Raw genomic sequence first — 25,372 nt, forward strand, 5'->3', positions numbered from 1 at the left:
AATTACGCAGATTGTACCGGCGCATTCATGAGGAAGGTGATGGGGGGAGGGATGACGGAGGGGAAGGGGGAGGGGAGATGTGGGGCAAGCAGCGGGGGGTGCCGAGGTGTGATGAGGGCAGGGGCGACGATATGAAATGCATGCTAAAGGGACAGTGGGGCTGTCTGGGACGCCCAGCGTGTTGCGGGGTGCACGGGGTGTCACGTTGGTGGACTAGCTCGAATTGGTGGGATAACGTGGCCCAGTCCAAAGATATGGGACGCTTGCGCTGGCCCCGTGTCTCCTCCTCCCGCAGTGCGTCCTCCTCCGCCATAACCCATTTTTTCACTGCACCCACCCATGCCTCGAAGGAGGGTCCGGTAGCTGCCCGCCAGTGCATGGCTATGTTCCTCTTGGCTAAAAACAGGGATAGTGCAGCATATCTGACCTGCACCTTATGTGTCTTTGGCCTACGGAAGGTTCCTATCTCAACTGCCTCCCAGGAACATAGGTCTACGAGGCCGGTGAGGGTGGAAATCGAGTCCAGAACGGCCGACCAGTAGGCCTGAAGGGTTGGGAAACTCCAGAACATGTGCAAGAGGTGCCAGCCACGCCAGTAGTGTGCCCGTTTTGTCCCGCTCCTTGTGGACGCGAGTGGCAGAGGCTCGGAAATTGAATTTGCGCATATCCGCTACAGCGGTTGCATATTTTAATTTGGCATCGGCCACCTGGGCTGCTGTGGCCAACTGAGCATCCTCCTGCTTGGTGAGGGATGCTAGCGTCCGCTCTGTGTCAGCGAGTGTGCGGTCAAGCGTACGGCGGACCCCTGCTATCTGTTTAATGCAGGTGCCCCGCGTCACTACTTTGAACGCGTCCCATTCCACAAGTCTGGAGGTGGCGGTCCCGGCGTTGTAAGTGAAATATTCACGGATCGATTGTGCATGATCGTGTCTAAATGCCTGATCCGTGAGACAGTCGCTTGGGAGGCGCCAAGTGGGTACCGGAGGGTGGGGCGGTCTCCACCGGAGCCGTAGGATGTGTGCGTCATGGTCTGAGATCACGCGGCCTAAGTAATCAGTGTGTTGGACCTTGGGTATGAATGAAGGAGTGCATAGAAACTAACGGTGGGCGTAGTGGGCGTAGTGGGCGTAGTGGGGCTTCGCGAAGCTACGCGAAGTGGGCAAAAAACTACGCCCATCCACGCACTTCGCGTAGCCCCACTACGCGCCACCCGCCTCCCTCCTGCCCTCCCTAAATGCTTAAATGACATTATAAATGAATTATAAAACCACTTACCTTGTTCGCCGCGTCCCCGGGGCTCCCTCTCGTCATCGCGCCACCGGCGCGCGCGTCTTGGATACTAATGCGCATGCGCGGCGGCCCGCGCATGCGCATTTCTCGCGAGAAATGCACATGCGTGGGCGGCCGCGCATGCGCATTAGTATCTAAGATGGCGGCGATGGCGGCGCTGGCGAGAGGGAGCCCCGGGGACGCGGCGGACAAGGTAAGTGGTTTTATTATTCATTTATAATGTCATTTAAGCATTTAGGGAGGGCGGGAGGGAGGCGGGTGGCGGGCAACTTCGCTACGCCCACAAAGTGGGCGTAGTGTTGCCTGCTTCGCCTACTTTGCAAAGGGCGAAGTAGGCAAAACTACGCCCACTTCGTGGGCGTAGCGAAGTTGCCCGCCCAGGGTTAATAGAAACCTGTCCAGTCTGGTCCGCAGATTATGTGGGATGGAGTGAAACGAATACAGCCTACTAACGGGATGGTGTGCCCTCCATGCGTCCACCAGGGACCAGTGTGTAACCCAATGTCGGAACCTACCGGAGCGTGTGTGGGCTGGGGAATGTGGAGGTGGTGGATGGGATCTGTCGAGCTCACAGTTGTAGTCGCCCCCCAGTATCCACGGGAGCGTGGCGAATTGGGCAAGCGCGGCTGAGGGGGATTCCCAATATCTATCCTGCTCTGTGTTGGGTGCGTATAAGCTTCCTAAGAGGACCGGCTACCCGTCCAGTAGACTCTCCAAAGGACATATCTTCCCTCCTTGTCCACCACCCTACGCGTCTCCCAAAAGGGGCTACCAGGGCGAACCCAGATAAGCGCGCCGCGCGCAAATGCCGAATAGGAGGTGGCACAAATAAGTCTGTGCTACTGGGATCTGAGTTTGTCTGTCTCCGCTGCTGTGAGATGCGTTTCTTGCAGAAACGCGATTTTGGCTTGTTGGCGCTTAATGTAGGCAAAGGCCGTGTATCTCTTACGTGGCGTGTTTAAGCCGCGCACGTTCAGGGTGAGTATGCTTAGATCTGTGTGCTGCATTGAGTGAGTGGCAGAAGAGTGGTGGCCTGCACCTATATGCTGCTTCCCTAGTATGGGATACATGCGCGTGCCCATGTGTGTAGTGGCAAGGCGCTTGGGGATATCTCCTGTGTGCCTTCCTCTCTATATGTCATTTGCCCTGATGCTCATGTCTTCTGTGGGGCGTTGGGGAAAGGAGAACAGGGGAAACAAAACTAGCAACTGGATGGGGAAACTGTCCCAATACATGGGGCGCATCGGCGAGCTCGATGCGTCCAAACTAGCTCTCCAAGAGTCAGGGAGTGAACAGTCAAATTCAAATTCAAATTCAAAAAGCTTTATTCGATTTTCAGAATTAAAATCATGAAAGCATACATTAAAAAGTGCCATAAACATTGATTATACATTGTGCGATTATAACATTCACCGAGGTTAAAAATACCTATCATATATAAGTTGGTATAAGTTTTTAAAACCTGATATTTCAATAAAAACAGGAAAATCTAAAAGTGGGGTTAATTCTCATAGTTATTACATTGAATTCCGGAACTTGATTGCTAGTTTTAAAAAGCTAGCTACAGCATGGATGACAGAATCGTTTTCTAGCTGTTGTAGCCTCATAAAGGCTAGTCTGCAGGTGCGAATCCCCCACGCCCTTAAAATTGGTTTCAGAAAAGCCCCCCTTGGTACCAGATAAAATTTGCAAAAAAAATACAATGGATATCAGATTGAGCAGAAATATCATCGCTTGGGCATGTTAGGTTTTCCCTTGACCAGTTGTTACATTCTGGAAAGGTGGTCAAGCGGAAAAATGAACCAAGCCTAAAACGGGTCAATAGCATGCGAGCGTAGCAGCTTGGTTGAGTTAGTAGATACCGTTGGGGCCCTTCATAGGTGGTAATTTGCTGGTATCCTATAACTGTGGTTTTACCTTTTTCTAAGCCCCACCTCTTGTTGACTAGATGGTCAAGAGCCATCTTTTTTAGTGACCTTCCGGCCACCACTTCCATGCTTAATGGCCTTGTGAAGTATTCTGGAAGTCCAATCTCAGTCAGCATGTTCTTTACATAAGTGAGCCATTTGATGTAACTTGCTCCATCGAGTTTAAGGCAATCGGTGATTAAGTCTCTATTTAGTGATGTCTCAGGAGTAACCCATACCTTGTGCCACAATAGTAAGGGCGCAATTTTTATGTCATCTGAGATATATGGTAGGCCCAGTTCGATGTGTGCAATGTAAGTGGCTGTTGATTTGGGGGCCCCTAATAAATATCGGAGGTACTGGTTTTCACTTTGTTGAATCAGTTGTGCATTTTCAATCCCCCAAAGACCTGAGCCATATAAGGCTGTGGAAATGCATTTCGCCTTATAGATTTGAATCAGTTCTTTCACAGGTCTGCCCCCTAATTTAGCCACAAAGTTATTCAGAGCGCCTATTGCCCGGGAAAAGGCTAAATGTCTGGCACTCAGTGCTGCATGCCAGTTACCCTTCCTGCCGAAATGTATTCCTAGGTAGGAAAATCGATCCGTGGTCTCGATCCTCCTGCCATCAAGGAAAATTGGACAGGGTGCCCTCTTTGTCCCGGGGCCACATGCCATGGTGTATGTTTTTGTGGTATTAACTATTAGCCCTCTGTCTCTCATAAAGTTAGTAAATTTCCGAACAGCCCTCTGTAGGCCGACCCTGGTTTGAGACATAATTGCGGCATCATCAGCGTATAAGAATAATGACGCTGATGTTCCCTTGATGATTGGATAGTCGTACTGTGACTCCCTGAGGTGTTGGCCGATGGAGTTTATATATAGGGTGAAGAGAAGGGATTCTAATATGCACCCCTGTCTCACACCCCTCCTAATGGGAAACTTGCCTGAGCACTCACCCGTTCTGCCACCGTGTACCCTAGCGCCGGCACCCCTATATAATTCTTTAATGAATAAGAGGATTTGGCCGTCTAAACCCATATCAGTTAGTGTGGGCCATAGTATCTAATGATCCACACAATCAAAAGCGGAACTCAGGTCTACGAAGGTGACAAAAAGGTTTCCCTTTTTGGCCTGAGTGTATTTGGATATAACTAGGGCCAGGTTGAATTCCTGCTCTATTGTGCCTTTTCCCGTTCTAAATCCATACTGTAAATTTGAGATGGCATCATTCTCCTCTACCCATGTTTGAATCCTGTTTAAGATTATGCGGCCTGCTATCTTCATTAATGCATCTAGTAGCGAAATTGGCCGGTAGCAGGTGGGGTCATTTCTGTCCCCTTTTTTAAAAATTGGGACAACTATTGCATCAGTCCAGGACGGTATAAACCCATGATGATTTGCATTGTTTAACACATTTGTTAACATGGGAGCCCAAAGATCGATGGGGGGGTGTGGCCGAGCACGCAATGGTGGATGACGTGCCTGGGTAGAGCTCTGTAAGAGGCTCCCCTGCCACAGGCCATTTCTCCGTAAATATTGCCCGCATTGCTCTATAATCAGCAGCGAGTGTGCATGAAATACACATCTTTCCCCTGACGGAGTTTAGGGCCGCTGACTCTTGCGGCATTGCTCGGGCGGAGAAGACCGCTACCCGCCCCACCTTCGAGCGCTCCTGCCCGGCGTGGTGCGGCACTCGAGACCGGGGATCTGGCTGGCTGCCTGGGCCTTGCGAGACGGAGCGACGCCTCGACACACTCGACGGCTCCACTACTGGAGCGTGTTACTGGGGGTCACTGGAGGACCTGCTGAAGCGGGGCGAGCTCGCCCCCACCTATTGCTTTTCCACGCGGAGGGGCCCACGATGCGGTGCTGCGGACACCTCCGCCACCAAGGCAGATCGGAGCTGTAGATTGCCGCAGAGCGCCTAGCGGTGAGTCCCACTTGCCTGATGGGGGCTGTGATCGACGGCAAGGCAAGATCCCCGTCCCAGAAGTTTGGCAGCGGGCCCCCGGCTGAGATCTCCTTCGGCCGGTGCTTGAGGCCTATTGAAACCGGGGACGGGTCCTGCCTGCTAGATACTGCGGAGCTGCGAGGAGCCGGCGAACGTGGGAAGCTGCGGCGCCTGAGCCATAATCTTGCCTGCACTTACCAGACAGTGATCGTTGGTGCCTCTCCCGCGACTCCGACCCGGAGCCCCCTGTTGACTGGCCCGGAGGCGGCGGAAACCACAGTGAGTTGCGCCTGGCGCCCCCTCCCCCTCCCGCACTGAGGCATAAGTACTGCTCCTCCTGAGTGCTGGCGCTGTAGTGGGAGACGCCATTGTGGAACTGTTGCGGGGGCCCGTTTACCACCCTACCCCACGCCCTATCTGGACTCGGACCATTGCTGCAGACCTAGTCTATGTACTGTGCCCTCCACCCGCCACGTTCTGCCTTGAGGTGATAGCGTCGAACTCTTGAGCTGTCCCGCCCCCTACTCACCCACGCTGTGGTACCCTCTGAGATGCTGATGCCCGTGCCCTGTACGTGAACAAGATGGTGGGATGCCTGTGAGGACCAGTGAGTGCCTAGTGACACGGGGGAAACCGTGGAGGATTGCGGCCTGGTGCACGGCGACTACCACCCACGGAGGCAGATGGGTGGGCACTTGAGGGATAGCCTCCCCTCCTCCTGCACGTGATCCTTCACCCAGGGTGCCCTCTGACATTGCGACTCCTTGCTTGCGCCTGGGACGTGGCGCGCCCCCCCCCCTGGGCTTGTGTTACTTGACAGCGGATCCACCCCCCGCCGTGGTCCTATTCGCAGCGTAACTCCAGGACACAGGTGTCTACTTTCTATTGCCACCGCATAACGCTGTCCCCCCCCAAGGAGCACTACTCCCCGGCCGCATAAGCACATATTTCCTCGCAGCCCACGCTTGGCTACACTAGGCGACTCCTCTCATGTCTACGGGGGGCCCAAAAACGAGAGCTGTGGCCAGTGGCGTGCAGGTGAGAGGCAAGACTATGAAGCCGTCTGAACAGGATCCCATGGCCTCCAAGCTAGACACAATGCTGGCGGCGATGAAAAGACTAGAAGAATCTATGCAATTGACCCGCACCTCCCTAGAGACTAAAATAGACAGTGTGGGTATAGATTTAACCCACCTCCGAGCTGACCACAGGAAACTTGCTGACCGCACCACCACTCTGGAATCCACGGTGACGGACCTGACTCCCAAGATCACCCAACTAGATGCTCATGTCCGGGACCTTCTTAACAGGGTAGACTTTCTGGAGGACCGAGCAGAGGACGCAGAAGGCCGGGCCCGAAGGAACAATATTCGCATCGTGGGCCTGCCGGAGCAATGGGAACCTAGAGCAGTACCCATGTGGAGTGCTGGCTGAGGGCCATTCTTCTGGAAGGTACCCTCTCGCAACACTTTGTCGTAGAACGAGCCCATCGAGTGCCGAACCGGCCTCCCCCTGAGGGGTCCAACCCGAGACCACTGCTGATTCGTGTATTGAATTACCGTGATCGTGATACTATCCTCCGTGAAGTGAGGAAGCTCACCGAAGTCAGGGTTGAAAACGCGAAAATAATGTTCTTCACTGATTACACAATACAAGTGCAGCGCCAGCGCCACTCATTTCTGGGAGTGAAACAGCACCTCCGCCGCCTGGCTCTCAAGTATTCCTTACTGTTACCTGCTCGCCTCCGTGTCGTGGCGCAGGACAAGACGCACTTTTTCAACACCCCTGAGGCGGTCGAGTCTTGGCTCGACTCAGGAGTTGACACCGAACCTGGCAAGATGCCCCCGCGGATGCGCCGCGACAGAGGGACCCGTCGGCGCAGGCGCAGGAGACCATCGACGGCGGCCTCGACACACATGGAATCGGATGTGGGCCCTACCCCTGCACATCAGCAGACTGAACAACAGGAGGCTCTCCGCATGGTTGCGGAGATCAGTGGATCGCTTTCGGGTGACCTAGCCCCGGGCACTAGCCCCGATCGGCAGCTGAGCGACGATGAATACCTTTACGGACTGCCGGACTCCCAAGTGTCGGGAGACCTTCCTGATGTCACACCACAAACCGTTGATTTGCTTCACTGACAATGTTTTACAGCTGGTCGACCAGCACATGGAAGGTGACATCGTCTCTCCAGTGATCTTCCAACACTGTGCTAGACTTACTGCTGTACCACTGGGGATGGTGCCCTGCTGCTGTGACAGGATCTGGGTCTACCTCCTGTGCACCTGTGTGAAGCAACATGCCCTACTGATATCCCTTGATTGCTCCGCATGGTGACGTATTCTGGGTTTGTATGGTGAGGGGGACATGCCTCCCCGGAGGTAAGTGCCTCTATGCGCCCCGCCAACTCCCTCTGTTATTTCCCTGGTGTATGGCCCACCTGGACTTCCTCCATTATGTACTGTTGACTTTTGCTGATTGTGGGCATTGAAACAATGACTGCCTGTGTTGGGGAGTATATACTCTCACCCTGTTTCCATGAATCCTTGTTACGCTTAACACTACAAACTCAGTACACTCCCCCCCTGAAGATACGAACTGTTAGTGCTCACTAGAGCGTTTGGACGGCGACATGTTCGGCTGTTGTCCTTTTGGAATTCTGTTTATTGTTTTCATGTTTCTGAGACTGGTACTTTTTCCCTTCCCCTATGCTGTGTGCTGGCGGGGTGGTGGGACTGTGTGGGTGTTGTGGTGGCCATGGTGTGACAAACTGATCCTTTGGACTGTTGGGCGGGGCGCCGGGGGTGGGTGTGGGCAAGGCGATACAATGTCTCCTATTAAATTTTGCACCTGGAACGTGCCTGGCATGCACACCCCCTCGCTGCGTTATCAGGTATATTCATATCTCAAACGACACCAAGTCCAAATAGCACTACTGCAGGAGACACACTTGACAGAACGCGAGTCCCGCACATTGCGACGCAGGTGGAGGGGGCAACTGCATGCCACAGATTTTTCAGCCTATGCGCGTGGAACATTGGTATGGATTCGTCCAGGGGTCCCCTTTGCTCTCACCCACAGCACACTAGAGCCTGAGGGTCGATATGTGATATTGCAGGGTAGGCTGGACGGTCAGCAGGTAGTCATAGCTTCTGTATACGCCCCTAACACTGAGCAAGGATGGTTTCTTATGCAGCTATCGACGGCACTAGCGACATACCCGGGCGTCCCACTCTTACTCGGGGGCGACTATAACTACGTGCTAGATGTCCACCTAGACCGCTCATTCCCCCCTCTGGCGAGCGCACCAGTAACCAGTACTTCGCGAACATTTGCTGACTAGGCGGTACAGTGGGATCTACACGATGCCTGGCGTACTCGCAATCCCAACATATGTATGTACTCCTTTTATTCCGGTGCACACACATTGCACGTCAGACTGGACAGATACATGCTGTCTAGAGACCTGTTGCCTCATGTAACGGACACCTGCTATTTAGGCCGCACTCACTCGGATCACAATCCCCACATGCTTGACTTTGCCTGGGAACGCCCACACCCACCGATCCCCACGTGGAGACTCCAGCCGGATGTCTTACTGGACGCCCCATTCCGGGAAACACTTTTGTCTCATATTCTTCAGTACTTTGAAGATAATACTGACACAGCATCCTCCCCGCAAACTGAGTGGGATGCGTTCAAGGTGGTCACGCGAGGTTGTTGTCTGAGCACACAGGCGGGGCTGCGGCGTCAGGTGGACGGGGATCTGACAAGAGTGGAGTCTACCCTGCTGGATTGTGAACAGGAAGCAGCGCAAGGCGACGACACACGACTTATAGCCACACGCGCGCAACATGCCCAACTCCTGGATAGACTCAAGAATCTGAATTATGCCGCGCACTCGGCGCGCACACACCGCGCTAGCGACAAGCCAGGCAAGCTTTTGGCTTGGCTGATTAGACAAGATACCCAAACACTACCAATAATGTTGATCCTTACTGCACAAGAGACGGTGGTGTACACGCAGAGGGCCATACACGAGGCTTTTCCTGGTCATTACACGGAGCTGTACTGCTCCCGACTACGGGCCACTGGGGACAATATCACAGCGTACTTGTCGGACCTGCCGCTGCCAACGGCTACTGCTTCGCAGCGCGATGAACTGGGCGCGCCTCTCTCGGCGAAGGAACTCCGGACTGTTATTTTCTCCCTTTCAAACGGTAAAACCCCAGGCCCAGACGGCTTACCTGCGGAGTTTTACAAGGCCTACTCAACGATCCTCATCTCCGAACTCCTACGAATGTATCGAGCGGCGGTGGCTGATGCTATTCTCCCACCCACCCTTAACGAGGCGAATGTGATCTCGCTCTTGAAGCCTGGCAGGGACGGGCTCAGTATGTGATCTTATAGACCCCTAGCCCTCCTTAACACGGATTATAAGATCCTGGCATCTGCATTGGCACAGAGACTAGCACCTCTGGTCCCCACACTGGTGCACGCGGACCAAAACGGCTTTGTGCCCACCCGCAACACATCTTATAACATCAGGCGACTGTTCCGTGTGCAGAGCCTAGCTGTGTCCCGCTGGCCGCGGTCGGGATGTGTTATATTGGACCTTGAGAAGGCGTTCGATTCAGTGGAATGGCCCTTCCTGGTGCGGGTTCTGGAAAAATTTGACCTAGGTGCTGACTACATCTGTGTAGTGGAACTCCTCTACTCTTGCCCACTGGCACGGGTATGCATTGGCAGGCTCTTTTCAGATCCTATCCGAGTGCGTAGAGGCACCAGGCAGGGATGTCCCCTCTCCCCTCTGATCTTTGCGCTGATGATGAAACACTTGGCTGCCCAGCTGCGTACTTCTGGCGTGGATTGAGGCATCCCCCTGGCAGACGGGCTACACTCAGTGTCATTGTACGCTGACGACCTGCTGATCTATGTCAGGGACCTGACCTGTTTTCCACGCGCGCTCACTGCCATATTTAACACCTTTGGCGATGTATCGGGGCTGCGGGTCAACTGGGCGAAGTCGGAGGTGTATTCTTTTGCTGCGGACACCCCGGAGTGCGACATTACGGTGGCGGGGGAACGACTTCTCTGGTATCCAACCGTCTTCCGGTACCTAGGAATTCGGATTTACCGCGATCGTGCTGATCTGTTGGCTGGCAATATCATGCGAACGATCTCATCGCTTACGGTCCAAGTGACCTTTTGGACCTCCCTACCGCTGAGCGTCCCCGGTCGCATTACATTGGCAAAGATGATTGCCCTGCCCCGGCTACTGTATTTTTATGCAAACTTACCCGTGTATGTCCCTACTCGTATTTTCCGAGAACTGGAAGTTCTGATCAGACGTCTGATCTGGAACAAGTGGTGCCCCAGAGTGGCGTTGAAAACCATGTACGCTGCAACGGAGAGTGGTGGGTTGTCGGTTCCCAACCACAAGCTCTATTACTTGGCAGCGCAGCTGCAATGGGTCACTTATTGGCTGTGTGGGAAAAATCTGGGGGATACTGCCTCGAGTGAAGAGATAATGACGACCCCCTCAAATATACGTATTGTTTCTCCCCATGTCTAGATCCCGCTGCCCTGACCGACTGCTCTTTGCGGTGGCCAGAAAATGCTATGTGAGATCCCTAAAACTCACGAGCGCCACCAAACCATATGCACCCAACCTGCTCTACTGGGTACACCTTGGAATGGGGGAGTTCTCACGGGACCTGTGTTGAGCAGCTGGACGGCAGTTGAACTAGAGAGCATGGGCGACTTGTTTGAAGATGGCGCCCTGCTTCCTTTCGCGACTTTGGCGGGCGACGCGGGCCTACCGGCTGGACAATTCTTGACGCACGCGACACTCCTACATATATTGACACAAGCTTGGGGGCCACTGGAGGAAGAGCCCCTGACACATCTGTTGGTTCAATATCTGCATGTAATGGGGAACGGCTCACACGTGGTGCATTGGCTTGCTCAAGCGCTACACACCCACATGCAGTTCTCGTCACAGCGGCTGCGCGACAAGTGGACAGCTGATAGGGGCCGGGACTGGACTGACAGGGAATGGTCGCGGATACTGGCTGGGATGCTCCATGTTCCTCGCAATGCCCGCTTTAAGATAATACAATACTACATAGTGCACCGCGCCTATCTATCGCCTGACAAAATAAATAGATACTTTGGACTGACTACGTCAGCGTGCCCCAGGTGCAAACTTGTGGACGCATCGTTCTTGCATGCACTCTGGACATGCCCCTCCCTGCATGCCTACTGGCGGGCGGTGGTAGATACCCTATTGCAGGCAACGGGAGGAAGCCTACCTTCTACATGGGAAGCATGTTTATTGGGTTTGTTCAGACGGACGAAGCAGACAAAAGTCCGGGAACGATTCTGGGACCTGGGGCTGATAACGGCGAAACGCCTCATTACCAGGCGCTGGAAAAATGACCCCCCCTAGCATTACACTGGCGTACGTCCTTAGACAACTGGGCGCGGGCGGAAAGCACTGCGCTGCACAGCGAGGAAACAGCGGGGCACCGCAAGTATCCCATAGCGCTGGACTGGGATGCCATTCTGGCGGCCTTCCATCAAGCGTGCCTGTGGAGAGGCATTGTTTAAGCACTGCTGTCTACCCCTGCGTGGCTCTGATTAATATTTTCTCCCCTTCCCCCCCCTTTTTCCTTTCTTGTCTGGCCCTGTTCCCCCCGCCTCTCCTCCTTTACCCCCCTCACCCCCCCTGCTGGGCACTTGGCGGAACTGGTGTCTCGCACCCCTCTGCTACTATTGCGTGGCGCAGGCCTGATCCGTCCACCTGACCTACGCGCCCCGCGCAGACACATGCACTCACAGTTAAACACCACCCAGTCTCTAGTTCTAGAATATATTTGTTCAGATTGTTCTCTATATTTGACTGCTTAGCAAAAAAAGCTTTGAATGTATATTGTATTATGGATGTGCCAAACCTACTTCGGACCTTTATCAAAGCGCACCCTCTGCTCCGGATTGAACACGAATCTGAGGAAATGCCGGGAAGCGACACTAGCCTTACCACCACTCATGTAACTTCCTATCTACTGCTAGTATGCCGGTTGTACATGAGACTGATATGCTGCTCTGCTATTCTGACTATATTTTAGCCCTCACACTCATACGGAATACTGTATGTAACTGTATGCAGTAGCTACTGATCTGTTATTTGTATTAAGGCATGACTGCTCGTTTTCATTTCTTCATTTCTGTGACACTGTGATCTAATGGAAAATGCAATAAACATATTAAAAAAAATTTAAAAAAATGGGAGCCCAAAGATCGATCTCAGTTTTGTAAACATCTATTGGACTCCGTCCGGGCCCGGAGCTTTGCCTGAGGGGCTTTCTTTAATTGCCTTAATGACCTTCTCACTACTAAAAGTGATACCTAGCGGGAATGCACTAGGTGGATTATTATCGTATTCAGTGCCCAGCTTCTCAGTCATAGAATTCACAGGGTCAGGGGGATTAACTTTGTCATAAAGATGTTTAAAGTGATTCACCCAAGTTTCCCTGTTAATAGCTATATCTATGACATCTGTCTCTTTATTCTGCAAATAGGGAGCGTTGTCCGCTTTCCAAAAAAGCGGTATTATCCTTACTTTTTGAGGCTTCATACAGAGCCGACCAGGCCTCTTTCTTCAATGATAATTTCCTACTTTTAACAGCCGTTTGATACAGATTTCTGGCTTGACGAATCTCCACGGGGGATCTTGGAGATGCGTGCAAAGCCTTTTTCAGGGCTGTGAGTGCTTTTGTACAGCTATTATCAAACCTAGTTGAATTTTTAAAAACGAGCCCAAACCTTTTGATGGCTCCTCAGTTTGTGACAGACAAATGTGCATTTCTTTGTGGGTTGATAGTACTAAATTTTTTATTAGTCCCTCAGGTTCCACCTTGTCCCGTTTGATAGAATATCCATTTCTGGTTGCTAGGTTGATCACGGGTTGGTATAAAAATGTATCCTCTGAGGTCTGTTGGCACCCTTTAATTTTTACATTAAAAGAAATTGGGTAGTGGTCGCTAAAGGCGACATCAAGAGTTTCTCAAGAAGATACTAACCCTGCATGGGTTGTGGATAAAAGTGTAAATTCAATCGCTGAGTTACACCCCCTCCCATGAAAGGTTGGCTGAAACTGGATAATTGGGGTGCATAGCTCGTTGACAAAAGACAAATTAAAATGGAAAATCATGTTATTCAACATGTTACCAAGCTTAGAGTGAATGAAGTGAGTGGGGTTGTCATCCTTGTGCTCCCCTAGGCCACAAATGCCTGATGAACCAATGGGACAGACAGTACAATTAAAGTCTCCCACCCAGATAAAGACCATCTCCCCTGGTGTCTGGTCCTTAATAGTAGTAACACTGTGCATGAGTTTATTAGTTACATTTTCCATGGTGGTTATTGGCATGTTATTATAAAAATGTATTAAAGTCATGTTCTTTACATGGCCCCAGCTAATTGTTAAGATCTGATAAAACTCAGTGGTCGTGTACCTAAGTACTTTTATCCCCCCTGTGGTAGAAACGTATATGCACAGGCCCCCTTCATTTCTCCCCTGGGGGCTTACTAATGCAGGTGTATGGAGGGTCTGAAACCCGAGTATGTGTAATTCCTCTATAGACCAAGTTTCCTGAAGGCAGAGTATATTATACTTGGTAACTATGTCTAACCTTGATTGATTAATCACTTTGTTTATCAGTCCTGCAACATTCCAGGATAGAATATTATGGCTGGGTTTTGTCCCCTTAGGGGGAGTATTGTCAATGACATCTCTGGGTGCTGGAACCCTGATTGAGGGAGGGACTATCTTAATTTGATGTTCAGCTTGGGGCCTAGGGTCCATGGGTGATTTGTCTATTTCATTCTGGCCCCGGTAATGTGTTACCCCTTCCGCCACTTTTTCCTTGTCCCTGTTTTTGGTCCCATCCCTACTTAGAGATACATTACTCTTCGGGCTGCTTAAATCCATTAGAGACAAAGGGACAGTTACTTGAGGTTTCCCCTCCGAATTGTTAATCGTCTGTCAGTCTAAATCGTCCAGACCTGTTAATGCCTCATATCGATTGCCTAAAGGGATAGACCATTGTGAGGTAAAAAGTGTGTGTTGTTGTCTACGATGTTGGTAAGAGAAGGGCCTGTCTGCATATGGTTGTAGTGGATAGAAGGCCACTCTTCGACCACGAAGCCTAGGGGTTTGAGCTAGAGGGAAACGTCTGGAACTCTTAAAGGTCTCACAAGTAGATCTAGTGTCACGAGAGGTCAATAGAGATTGGGGGTAGAAGTAACTCAAATCACGAGTTGATATTCCTCCACCTCTTCTCTCTAGGTACCAATCTACTATGTGGGTGACTACCCTTCGGTCCCTAAAGTTAATGATTAGGACGTCTCCCTCTATATCTTTGGGTCTATGCCCCACCCAAGCTAGTCTTCTCACGAATACAATTTCGCCATTTATACTGGAGGGCAAAGGTCTGTTTTTTCTTAACCAATAGATAGCTTTGTTTTTAAGTTCTATGTAACCTTCCGTCTTCCCTGCTGCCAGCTCTGAGACCCCGGTGAGTACTATGACATAAGGAGCCGCCTCGGGTGGCAAATCTATATGCTGCCCAATTCCTTTTGTATTCCTATCCGGGGAATGTGCCCTCGTAGTGTTTACTTTTTTGATTTCTGGCATGTTCACGTCTCCTACTGGTCTCACTTCCCTGGTTGACGTTGGGGCACTATCTTCATTAGCGGGCACCAGTATAAACTCTTTGGGTGGCAGTGGGATATCCCCAGTGGTGTTAAAGTTGGTAGGTTTCTGTCCACAAGTAATATGAAGCTGATTGTGGGCTGCCAATTCCTTTAGTAATTTACTGTTGGAAGTGGTTGCTTCGGCTAAGGAGCACATTTGTTCACTCAGCCTCTTTACTCTCTCAGTGATGGGCAGTAGTAGGGATTTTACTAGGTGTTCTATGCTCTCTAGTAGGCCTTGGGTGGAGACCGACACTGGGGGTTGTACTTCGTGCATAATATTTGGTGCTAAAGTACCTTGGCCCTTTAAGGGGCTTGTACGAGTTCTAAGCGTTTTAGCACGTCTACCCCTTTGGCAATCCCCTCCCCGCTTTCACTTTAATGTAACCCCTTGCCCTGAAAATTTGTGTTGTGCATAATTTTTCTTGTTCCCAGAGTTAGGGTTAGGTATCGAAATTGGTAAGGACTCCTCCAGGGTAGATTCTAGAGAAGGGTCCAAGTTAACAGTATTGGTGTCTACCCCCCTAGGAGATTCTAATGTTGCCAGACGGTCTTGTAGAAGTAGAGGAATACCGGGGTCGCTATTTAAGTTTCCTTCTATAGGTTGTATAGGTGTGGAAATTACTGTTTGAATAGAACCCAAGGACAAGCGTTTATTGTGGTGGAGTTCTAGGGACATGCGGTGTTCAGTAATTGCTATCTCAAGGTCTAGTTTTGAGGCAGCCTTAGTAAGAAAGTGGTCTAACGTCCCTCTAATGGTCCCTCCCAGCAATGAGTTCCTGCCTTTATTTAAACATGTGGTCATCTTGTTATGGTTTATGACCCAACAACTTGCGATGTACAAGGTAAACAATAACGTAATCCGTGGGCACTATAGATTGAGTAACAAATCCTAATCATAGGCCAGGTCTCGCACTTTGTGTCCCGAATGATGAAGCCAAGGGGTGAAACCCAGCACGGCCTCGTCTGGCCCCGGACAGCCACAGACGGCCCGCCCTTTGCCCAGGCTTAGCTCGGGGCGTCCCGCAACGCGGAGGGAGTGCCGGTGTTATCAGCACCTCCGGGCGTGGAAGTGGGCGTGGGTGGGCGTGGCAATCCCGCAGGGTGTTCTGGGGGCTGTAGTCCCCCCTGATGGCGGCCGCTTGATGATGGGATGTGCGGTGGCAGGGGGGAGCAAGAACAGCCAGTAATGACCACGCGCTGAGCCGTGTGAAGAGAGCAGCTGGGCAGAAGTTCCAACAAAAAAGGCTCCAGGCGAGTGTTAGAAGAAGCGTCACCCACTCCACCGAGGGAGCGCCGGTGTTATCAGCGCCTCCGGGCGCGGAAGTGGGCGTGGGTGGGCGTGGCAATCCCGCAGGGTGTTCTGGGGGCTGTAGTCCCCCCCGACAGCGGGCGCTTGATGATGGGATGTGCGGCTGCAGGGGGGAGCAAGAACAGCCGGTAATGACCACGCGCTGAGCCGCGGGAAGAGAGCAGCTGGGCAGAAGTTCCAACAAAAAAGGCTCCAGGCGAGTGTTAGAAGAACAGTCAAATCTAGGGGGTGGCCGGCCTGGCCTGCTGGGCAAGTTCCGTATCGGGCGTTTGCAGGAGAAGTGGTTGTCCATACAGGGTACATTGTGTTCACCGTGTCTTGGTAGGGGTTGTGAGTGGACCCCATAGGGGGGGGTCGTCCACCTGCAGCGATCCTCCAGCCGAGCATATTGTCTATGGGTAGTCTGTGATATCGGTACTGGGCAGAGTCGGCGATCAGGGGTGTGACCGGGGGCAGCGTAATGGAGTCAGCAGTGGGACGGGGGGAGTTGCTGTCCTCTTCACCACTTGACAAAAACAGGTGTGGAATTCCCTCTACGTCTTCCTCGGACTGGGGTGCCCCGAGGTCAGTTACGGCTTGCAGGGCTCTGCCCCGTTCCTGCATAAGCTGCTCCAGGTCTGGGGATTCAATGTCTTGGCGTTTAGTAGGATCTCTCCAGTTCTGTTGCCTTGCTGTTGCGTTTGCTGCGTGGCTCTCTTCCTATTGCGGGGTGTCCTGTGGCCGCGTTGTTGTGGTTGGGTCGGGACTGATCCGCGTGTGCAGTGGTGATCCGCCAAGTCGCACGCCTCCTCGGCTGTGGCGAAAAAGTACGTGGAGCCTGCGTGAATTACTTTCAGGCGGACAGGGAAGAGCAGAGAGTACTGCGCGCCATTCTCCCGTAGGCGTCGTTTCACCTCCAGGAAGGACGCCCTGAGTTTTTGCACCGCCTTGGCATAGTCCGGGAAGATCATTACGTGTTGGTTTTGGACCTGCAGAGGGCCCGCACATCTAGCAGCCCGCAACACCTCGTCCCGGTCCTGGAAATGGAGGAATTTCACCAGCAGGGGACGTGGGGCGCGGCCGGGTATCCGTCTCCCAGTTCTAACCCGGTGGGCCCGTTCCAACGAGAAAAAGGCGGTGCGATCCTCCATCGGAGTAAAGGATTTTACCCAGGCTTCAACATATTCGATGGGGTGCGTTCCCTCAACCCCCTCCGGCAATCCTACCACACGAATGTTGCAGCGCCGGGAGCGTCCTTCCAACTCATCCACTCGGTCCTCCACCGTGGCCAGACGGTCCATGGCTGAACGGAGTGTCGTCTGCTGGGTCTTCAAAGAGGGGTGCATGTCCGCCAAGGTCTTCTCTCCCTCTCGGACCCTGTCCGCCAGTTTCCGCTGGTCGTCGCGGAGTAAGTTGATGTCCGTGGTGAGGGAGCCAAGGCGTTCCTCCATGGAAACCCAGGAGAGTTCAATGGCCGCCAGGACCTTGTCCAGTTTGTCCGATATGGTAGGGTCTGGCCGCTGCGAGGGTGTCTTGGTGAGGGCGATGGTGTGGGGTTGATTTTCCGGCGCAGTTTCAGGGACCGTTGTCTGCTGCGTGTTTCTTGGCTTCCCCAAGGCGCTGGTCCGGGGAGCATCGTCCGCGTGTTTTGTCTTAAGGCATGGAAGCGCGGTCGGGGCGTCGCTCCCCGGCGCGGCTGTCGTGTGGCTCGCCGCCTTCTTGTGATATGGGGCGTAGTGCGCCCTGAGATAGCCCGCGCCCCAGTGGGGGCCGCGTCGCCGTGTCGCCAGTCGTGCTCGTTAGGCGGGGCCCACCGCAGCAGGCAAATCTTGCACCAGTCCTCACTGCACGTCCGCTCCTGCAATCATAGCGGGGGATCTGCCCTCGATAGCTGCTGGGTGTCGGTCCGATTGGGATGGTCGGGGTAGCCACAGGAACACTGTCCGCTGTGTAGAGATCAGGAAGAGGGGCCGGGTCCTTGTCCAGAGCAGCCGACCCTGGCCGCCATCTTAGGGCAAGGCAGTGGCAATCGTGGCTGTCCGTCTGCCAGCAGGGAGCCCAGGCCTTCAGGGGCAACCCGCGGTAGAAGAGGGGGGAGCCCGGGAACACCTGGCAGGGACCACACTCACCCCCAGAAGACTGCTCGCAGGGTCAGGAGCGTCCCACGAGTCAATGGTGTCCCGGAGTGGGCGCCATGTTGGGGTCAGGCAGGCCTCGGGGGCAGTGGCTCCCGACGATTTTCTGTGCCCCTGGGCGGGAAGGGCAGGGGCCGACTCACTGGCTTTCCTCGGGTCCGCGGCCCGTGTTGGGAGGTGGGGCAGGGCCTTCCTCGCCCCCCACAGCAGTTCACATCAGCGTGGTGGCGCCCAGCGCCCGTCAGGAGTTGCCGCCTCGCACCAGGATGGCAATGACGGTCTCTCAGCAGCTGGCGCGGGTGTCAGGTGCCCGGGTCTGATGGTAGAAGGGGGCCACCGTGACACTAGGTTCGGCCCCTACCTCCGTCGGTCAGCATTAGCCTGGGCAGTTCGGGTCTCGTCACCCCCGTCACCGCCACCGACGGGTCGCCGCCATCTTTGGCTCTGGTGCGCGGCGCCGGAGCGTTGCAGGATTCTCACTTCCCCAGCGGAGAGAACCTGGATTCACGGTGCTGCAGGGGATCCTGTGGCTGGAGGGGGTGTTTTGACCCCGAAAGGACAAGGAGAAACAGGCTATTAGGCCACCCTTAACCGGATCCTCAGCAAGCTGCAGCCGCCATCATGGCCCGCTAAGCCACGCCCCCAAAACTGCAACCCACATCTATCAATCTCCTGACTGTGAGGTATTGTTCCAGCCCTATGCAACATGTGTCAAAAAGAAAGTTAATTATAACTGTGTCCAAAGCGGACAGAAAGGCTAGTGTATTAAAAAATGAGTGTATAAAAAGAATCGTCCTAATGTGTACTGAAGTGCATGTTGGAAATGGTAGTCCCAGTATGCACACTCAAATGAAATGAACCAAAGAAAAGGGACCAATTGCTGCGGCATTCGAGTAGAAACATCTGCAACAATCTAGTTTCTAAGGTGTTGGAAATGGCCCTTTTTGCAGGGTTATCCCCAAACTTTTTATTTCTTCCTCCTTTGTTTTTCCTGTCCTGCGGTTGTTGGCTATAGGACTCTGGGCACTTTACCACTGCTGATCAGTGCTAAAGTACATATGCTTTCTGTGTGAATTGTTATTGTGATTGGTTATCCATGATTGGTATATTTGTTTTACCAGTAGGTCCCTAGTAAAGTGCACTGGCAACTCAAATGCTATTAGTGGGCTTGCAGCACTGATTCTGCCACCCCCATAAGTAGCCCTGTAAAGATGTCGCAGGCCTGCCATTGCAGTGCCTGTGCGCAGTTTGTTAACTGCCATGTTGACCTAGCCAGTGCACCCACTTGCCAGGCCTTACCCTTCTAGTTTCTTACATGTAGGACACCCATATGGTAGACCCAAGGTACCCCCCTGGGTAGGGTGCATTGTATGTGAAAGGTAGGACATGTACTAGTGTGTGTTAACATGTCCTGATAGGGAAATACTGCCAATTTCGCGTTTCACTGTTGAAAGGCTATCTTGCCCATAGGGAAGAATGGGGAGTGCTGTGTAACTTGTTTACTTGCATATCTTCCCATAGGAGTGAGATAGAAAATTGGAGTCTGGTATCCCTGAACACGGAATTTAATAACACATCTTTTAGTAAAGATGGTTTTCAAATTCTGTGTTTGAAAATAGCACTTTTAAAAAGTGGCTATTTTCTTGTTCAACCTTTCTGTGTGCCTCTGCCTGTTTGTGTATTGATTTTCTGGTTTGAGAGTGACAGGGGCTGAAGTGGCTCCAGTAGTCTGGGTGAGTCAGCACTAGGCTGAATAGACCGATCTGCATTTTTTTTTTTTGTTCACAACTGTTTATTAGAAATCATTTTTAAACAACTTCTGAAAGCGTTTTAATTTCTCTGTGTAATTTTTTCTTTCACAACACATACTGAGGATAAATGTATCAAATACCATCAACTTCAATTGTAAAAAATGTCACTGATTACACAACTTCCTTACATCACCAATAGCAGGCATACAAGCCGGAAAGTTCTGTCCATCTGACTACAGTGAATGCTGCCTCCCCTTCTGTTTATGCTGGTTTTCAATTGCTCTCTTCCATGCTGTATCCAGCACCAGGTCAGATTCTTTCATGTCTGAGTTATCACAACCAACTTTCGGGCACCCCCCACCCTACACTAGTGGCGGAGGCGGGCGAGCATTAGGCATCCTGTGTGCTCTTTCTATGACTAAGCAGGATGAGAAATGGGTATCTGGAATGGTTTCTTGTAGAAACGTCAGGAGAAACTGGCCTGGATCTGTCCGTTCTGCGTTTTCCGGAAAAACAATAAATCTAAGGTTATTTCAGCATCGTCGACCCTCCAGGCCACTTTGTTCATTGAGGCTAAGAGCCCCGTCACATCCTTCCAGACAGGGTGAGAGGTATCTTCGAGTTCCGAGATGCGGTGTTCTCCTTCAGTAACTCGTTCAGAGACTTTTCACAGATCGTGGCGCAACAGTGTAACCTCTGAGCATACCTCCGCCATCTTCCCTTCCAAGCGTTCTCTTGAGCATTGATTGCTTGTAGTATGGCCGCATTGTTCGGATGGGGAGCTAAACATACCTCTGCTCCCGCCGGCGAGGGGAGCACTTTGGCAAATCGATCTAATTTACCCTGCTGCTACGACTTAGGCTCCTTATTCCTCGCCATTGCAGCCAGTCTGGTGTGAAGTTGTGGCTTGACACTCTCCTACAGTCGTGACCCTCGTAGCACTACTGGTGGCTTCCCAAAGACTCACCCACTGTGGTGTCTCGTAGCTCCCAGGCCAGCTGAAGCGAAGTCTGTGGGACTGCGTGGGCTAGTGCACAAGCCACATAGCTTCCCCTGTAGTGTGTTTATCTAGGTACCTGAATCGATATTCCTATTCTTTGCCCTTGTCCGGTTATAAATCAATAATATCCCTACAACGGCATAGAAACCCTTTTCATAATTCAGTCATAGCGCATGCTGTCACATTAAGCAAGCCTATTCCTCCAGCCCCCTAGAAAGCACACCGAGTTCTTAAACAAATCCAAGCCTCCAGCAACCTGGGAAATCCCCGCTGCTTTGTTTTGATTTTGTCCGAGAACTCCTGTAAAGCACTGTAAGAATGACCAGTTCTTAGTGACATCTTTATTGACGTCTTATGTCCAGCCTTACGTCAAACCCGGCACCTTTCAGGTATAAATATACCAACGTTGCCTTAAGCCAGGGGTACTCATAGTACGGCCCGCGGGCCAGTGGCGGCCCGGCAAGCCTTCCTGGGTGGCCCGCGGACATTTCAGACACCTTTGTTTAAAAATAAATAAACTAAATAGTGTTCGCAAATACAGCTGCAGCAGCGCGGACTCAGACTCTGCTCTGTGGGGCCCCAGGGGATTCCAGTGATTGTCAGAGGGGAGCTGAGGTGAAAGTCAACAAAGCCTCATTAACATGTAAATGGTCTTTTAAAGACCCATGAAGTACTTGGTGGGGCTGTGTGCGCGCGGCCGGGGAAGCTGAGGGAGGGAGGGAGACACATAGGGAGGTCATTTTCCCAAGAAACATCTGTAACAAAAGATGGGAGGGTGAGCAGAAGACACACAGATGCAATACCCGTACCATTGTTTTCGAATTTAATGTATAGTTTCAGCGTACTGTGTGTTTGATTTCAGCTCGTGTTCAGCGCTATGACGTCTGTGCAGACATGGTACGCGCTATCCCATACCGCAAAAATGAACAGATAAATACATTTGATTGTATATAAAATGAATGAATACCCGGGGGTTTCTCTGCGCTACAGAAAACACAGACCCAGTGATTGCTCAAAAATTACCCCACAAGCAATCGGGTACTATTCCGTCTTTTCTGACAGATGTGTTCAAACAATGAAAGAAGTTTAATTTGCATTAAATAGTATTTTTTATGCACCACCATACATCGCTGGGCTGCTGGTTCTATATGGTGAAACGAACGAGGCAGCAACTCCCTATCGAGACTGGGAATTACACGAATAAGTAGAAAAACAGGGAGCACGTCAGCGGCAAAATGGTAATTTAAATGAAGGCGCAACAATACTTGCTCGGTGTGATATATCCAGAACAAACTAAGGGAAACTTGTGAACCCCCTCCTATGAAATGTTTCTCGATTTAAGGAACGTTTCCCGCTGCGGTCCCTGGCTCCCTCCGTCTCCCGGTACGTGACGGCTTTACGGCCGGAACAGATGGTGCCTTTATTCACCACTCAATATTTAAAGCTCCTCCAAACCCGTCTCCAAAGTCATTGCTGTTTTACGGCGGATTTGTTCCTCACACCCGCCCGTGCTATACCATTTAAACACCTCACACAGTGCGATACACCCAATGTATGAAATATATGTACGTTGCTAATTCACAACTTTTATCCTAAGCGTATATATCGGTTTAATGTCTGCACTGGGAAGTGTGCATTATAAAACTCTATCATTTACTTTGCAGTGAGCAGTGCACTCACACGGTGCGCGCTGTTGTGGTGCACTGGTGGTGAGTTACATGTTTTCCTCCCTGCACGTTCATTGTGGCGCATTGGTATTTCTTGAGCACTTCCTGGCCCATTCGAGCTGCTTCTTTCGCAGTATTGCAGCACACTGGTGATTTACACATGCTCCTTACCGTTCGATACGTGTCTGTAAAGCAGGGGTACTCACACAGAGAGGGAGACACAGGGAGGGAGGGAGACACAGAGGGAGGGAGGGAAACAGAGAGTGGGAGACAGGGAGGGAGACACAGAGGGAGGGAGGGAGACACAGAGGGAGGGAAGGAGACAGAGTGGGAGACAGGGAGGGAGACAGAGGGAGGGAGAAGGGAGACACAGAGGGAGGGAGATACAGAGGGAGGGAGATACAGAGGGAGGGAGATACAGAGGGAGGGAGACACAGAGGGAGGAAGATACAGAGGGAGGGAGAAGGGAGACACAGAGGGAGGGAGAACGGAGACACAGGGAGGGAGGGAGATACAGAGGGAGGGAAGGAGATACAGAGGGAGGGAGGGAGACATGGAGGGAGGGAGAAGGGAGACACAGGGAGGGAAGGAGATACAGAGGGAGGGAGGGAGAGAGGGAGGGAGACTGGGAGACTGGGAGGGAGACAGAGGGAGAGTGGGAGACACAGAGGGAGAGTGGGAGACACAGGGAGAGTGGGAGACTGGGATGGAGACACAGGGAGAGTGGGAGACACAGAGGGAGAGTGGGAGACACAGGGAGAGTGGGAGACTGGGATGGAGACACAGGGAGAGTGGGAGACACAGAGGGAGACTGGGAGGGGGACACAGAGGGAGAGTGGGAGACACAGGGGGAAGACACAGAGGGTGAGTGGGAGGGAGACACAGAGGGAGAGTGGGAGACAGAGGGAGAGTGGGAGACTGGGAGGGAGACACAGAGGGAGAGTGGGAGACTGGGAGGAAGACACAGAGGGTGAGTGGGAGGGAGACACAGGGAGAGTGGGAGACAGAGGGAGAGTGGGAGACTGGGAGGGAGACAGAGGGAGAGTGGGAGACACAGAGGGAGAGTGGGAGACTGGGAGGGAGACACAGAGGGAGAGTGGGAGACACAGAGGGAGAGTGGGAGACAGGGAGGGAGACACACCGGGAGGGAGGGAGAGACAGAAGGAGGGAGGGAGACACTGAGGGAGGGAGAGGGAGGGAGAGACACAGAGGGAGAGGGAGGAAGAGAGAAGGAGGGAGAGAGACAAAGATGTGTGTATGCCGGGTCTGGTGGCTCAGTGGACGAAGGTGTCTGCTGCAGGGACCTGTGTTTAACCTCATGGTCACAATTTTTTTTGCTTTAGCCCCGCCCCCTCCCCCTCTGACCCCGCCCCCACCGGTGCGGCCCTCAGCCACAAACCACACTGTCAATTTGGCCCCCGAGAGAAAGTTTGTGAGTACCCATGCCTTAAGCAAACACACGGTGGTAATCCTGGAGCAGAGCAGCTATCTACTTCCGAAGAGCCCAGCTGATGCGAGAGCCCACGGACGCTGCCCCTCCCTTTTGACGCGCTGAGAAAGACGCTGTCTTTTCTCTTGCCGAGAAATCCAGCCTCCGGCGTTTCCAGCTTACCCTTGCGGGTGACTGGGATACCGAGTCCTGAGAGAGAGATACCAGACCTCCTGCCTTCTAATACCCAGGTACTGAACTGACTAAACCCCTACAGAGAATTCTTGAGTCAGATTCTTGGCAAAACAAACTTAACTTAAACTGCTACTTACTTACTCCCTCCCACGTATTAGGCTTAGGTCAGGTACACCGGGGTAGGCGTAGTTAGAAGCACCAGTTGAGTACGATTAGTCAATGTATATATGTATGTTTCTATTTTATCCATTTTAAAGTATCATATGGCTAAGAAACCATATCAATGCTTTTACAGTATTATTTCATAATCCTGCTTTTACTGTATGCACTTTACTTAACTATAAGTATTGCAATTGTAGCAATTCATTTCTCTTGTATGAGGAAAGATACTGCTCAATAAATAACACCTTTTATTGAAAACGCCCGTCTCTATTTTTCTCTGCAATCTGGTGAAACTAAGTACGCACTTATTGACTGAGTGAAATAGCTGTCTTTTGTTTTCACATGACTCTAGAGATATACTCTTAATCAGGGAGAGCAAAGTTGTCATGTTTTATGGTTGTCAGAAACTAAATCCCTTCTTGTCTATCCAGGGAGGTTAAACTCCTCCTCGCCTATTCGAGAAAGTTTCTAGTGAACTCTGAGCTAGCTGGCAAACACTTAAGTCTAATATAGTCAGTAGAGACCTAGTTAACCTCAGTCCTACGTCTACACTACTGAAGATATTATTCCAATGCGCAGAGCCTATTGGGACTATAGGAACTACACTACACCCCCTGTTATGGTTCCACAGAGGGGTCGCAGCCCCAGTCTCCAGCCACCCCGCTCTGCTTGTTTCAGTGTACTCTCGGTGCTAGCAAGGACCCAGGAAAGGGGGTGAGGCAGAGTCCAGGCCCAGGTCCACCGGACCACCTACAGGTTGTCTTCTTGGCTCCCCCCACCTAAGAGGTGGACCATCGTGTCCCTCGTGTCCTCATGGCTCCTGCCAGCACCTC

Source organism: Lissotriton helveticus, chromosome 12 (genome assembly GCF_964261635.1).
Source record: "Lissotriton helveticus chromosome 12, aLisHel1.1, whole genome shotgun sequence".
Taxonomy (NCBI): Eukaryota; Metazoa; Chordata; class Amphibia; order Caudata; family Salamandridae; genus Lissotriton; species Lissotriton helveticus.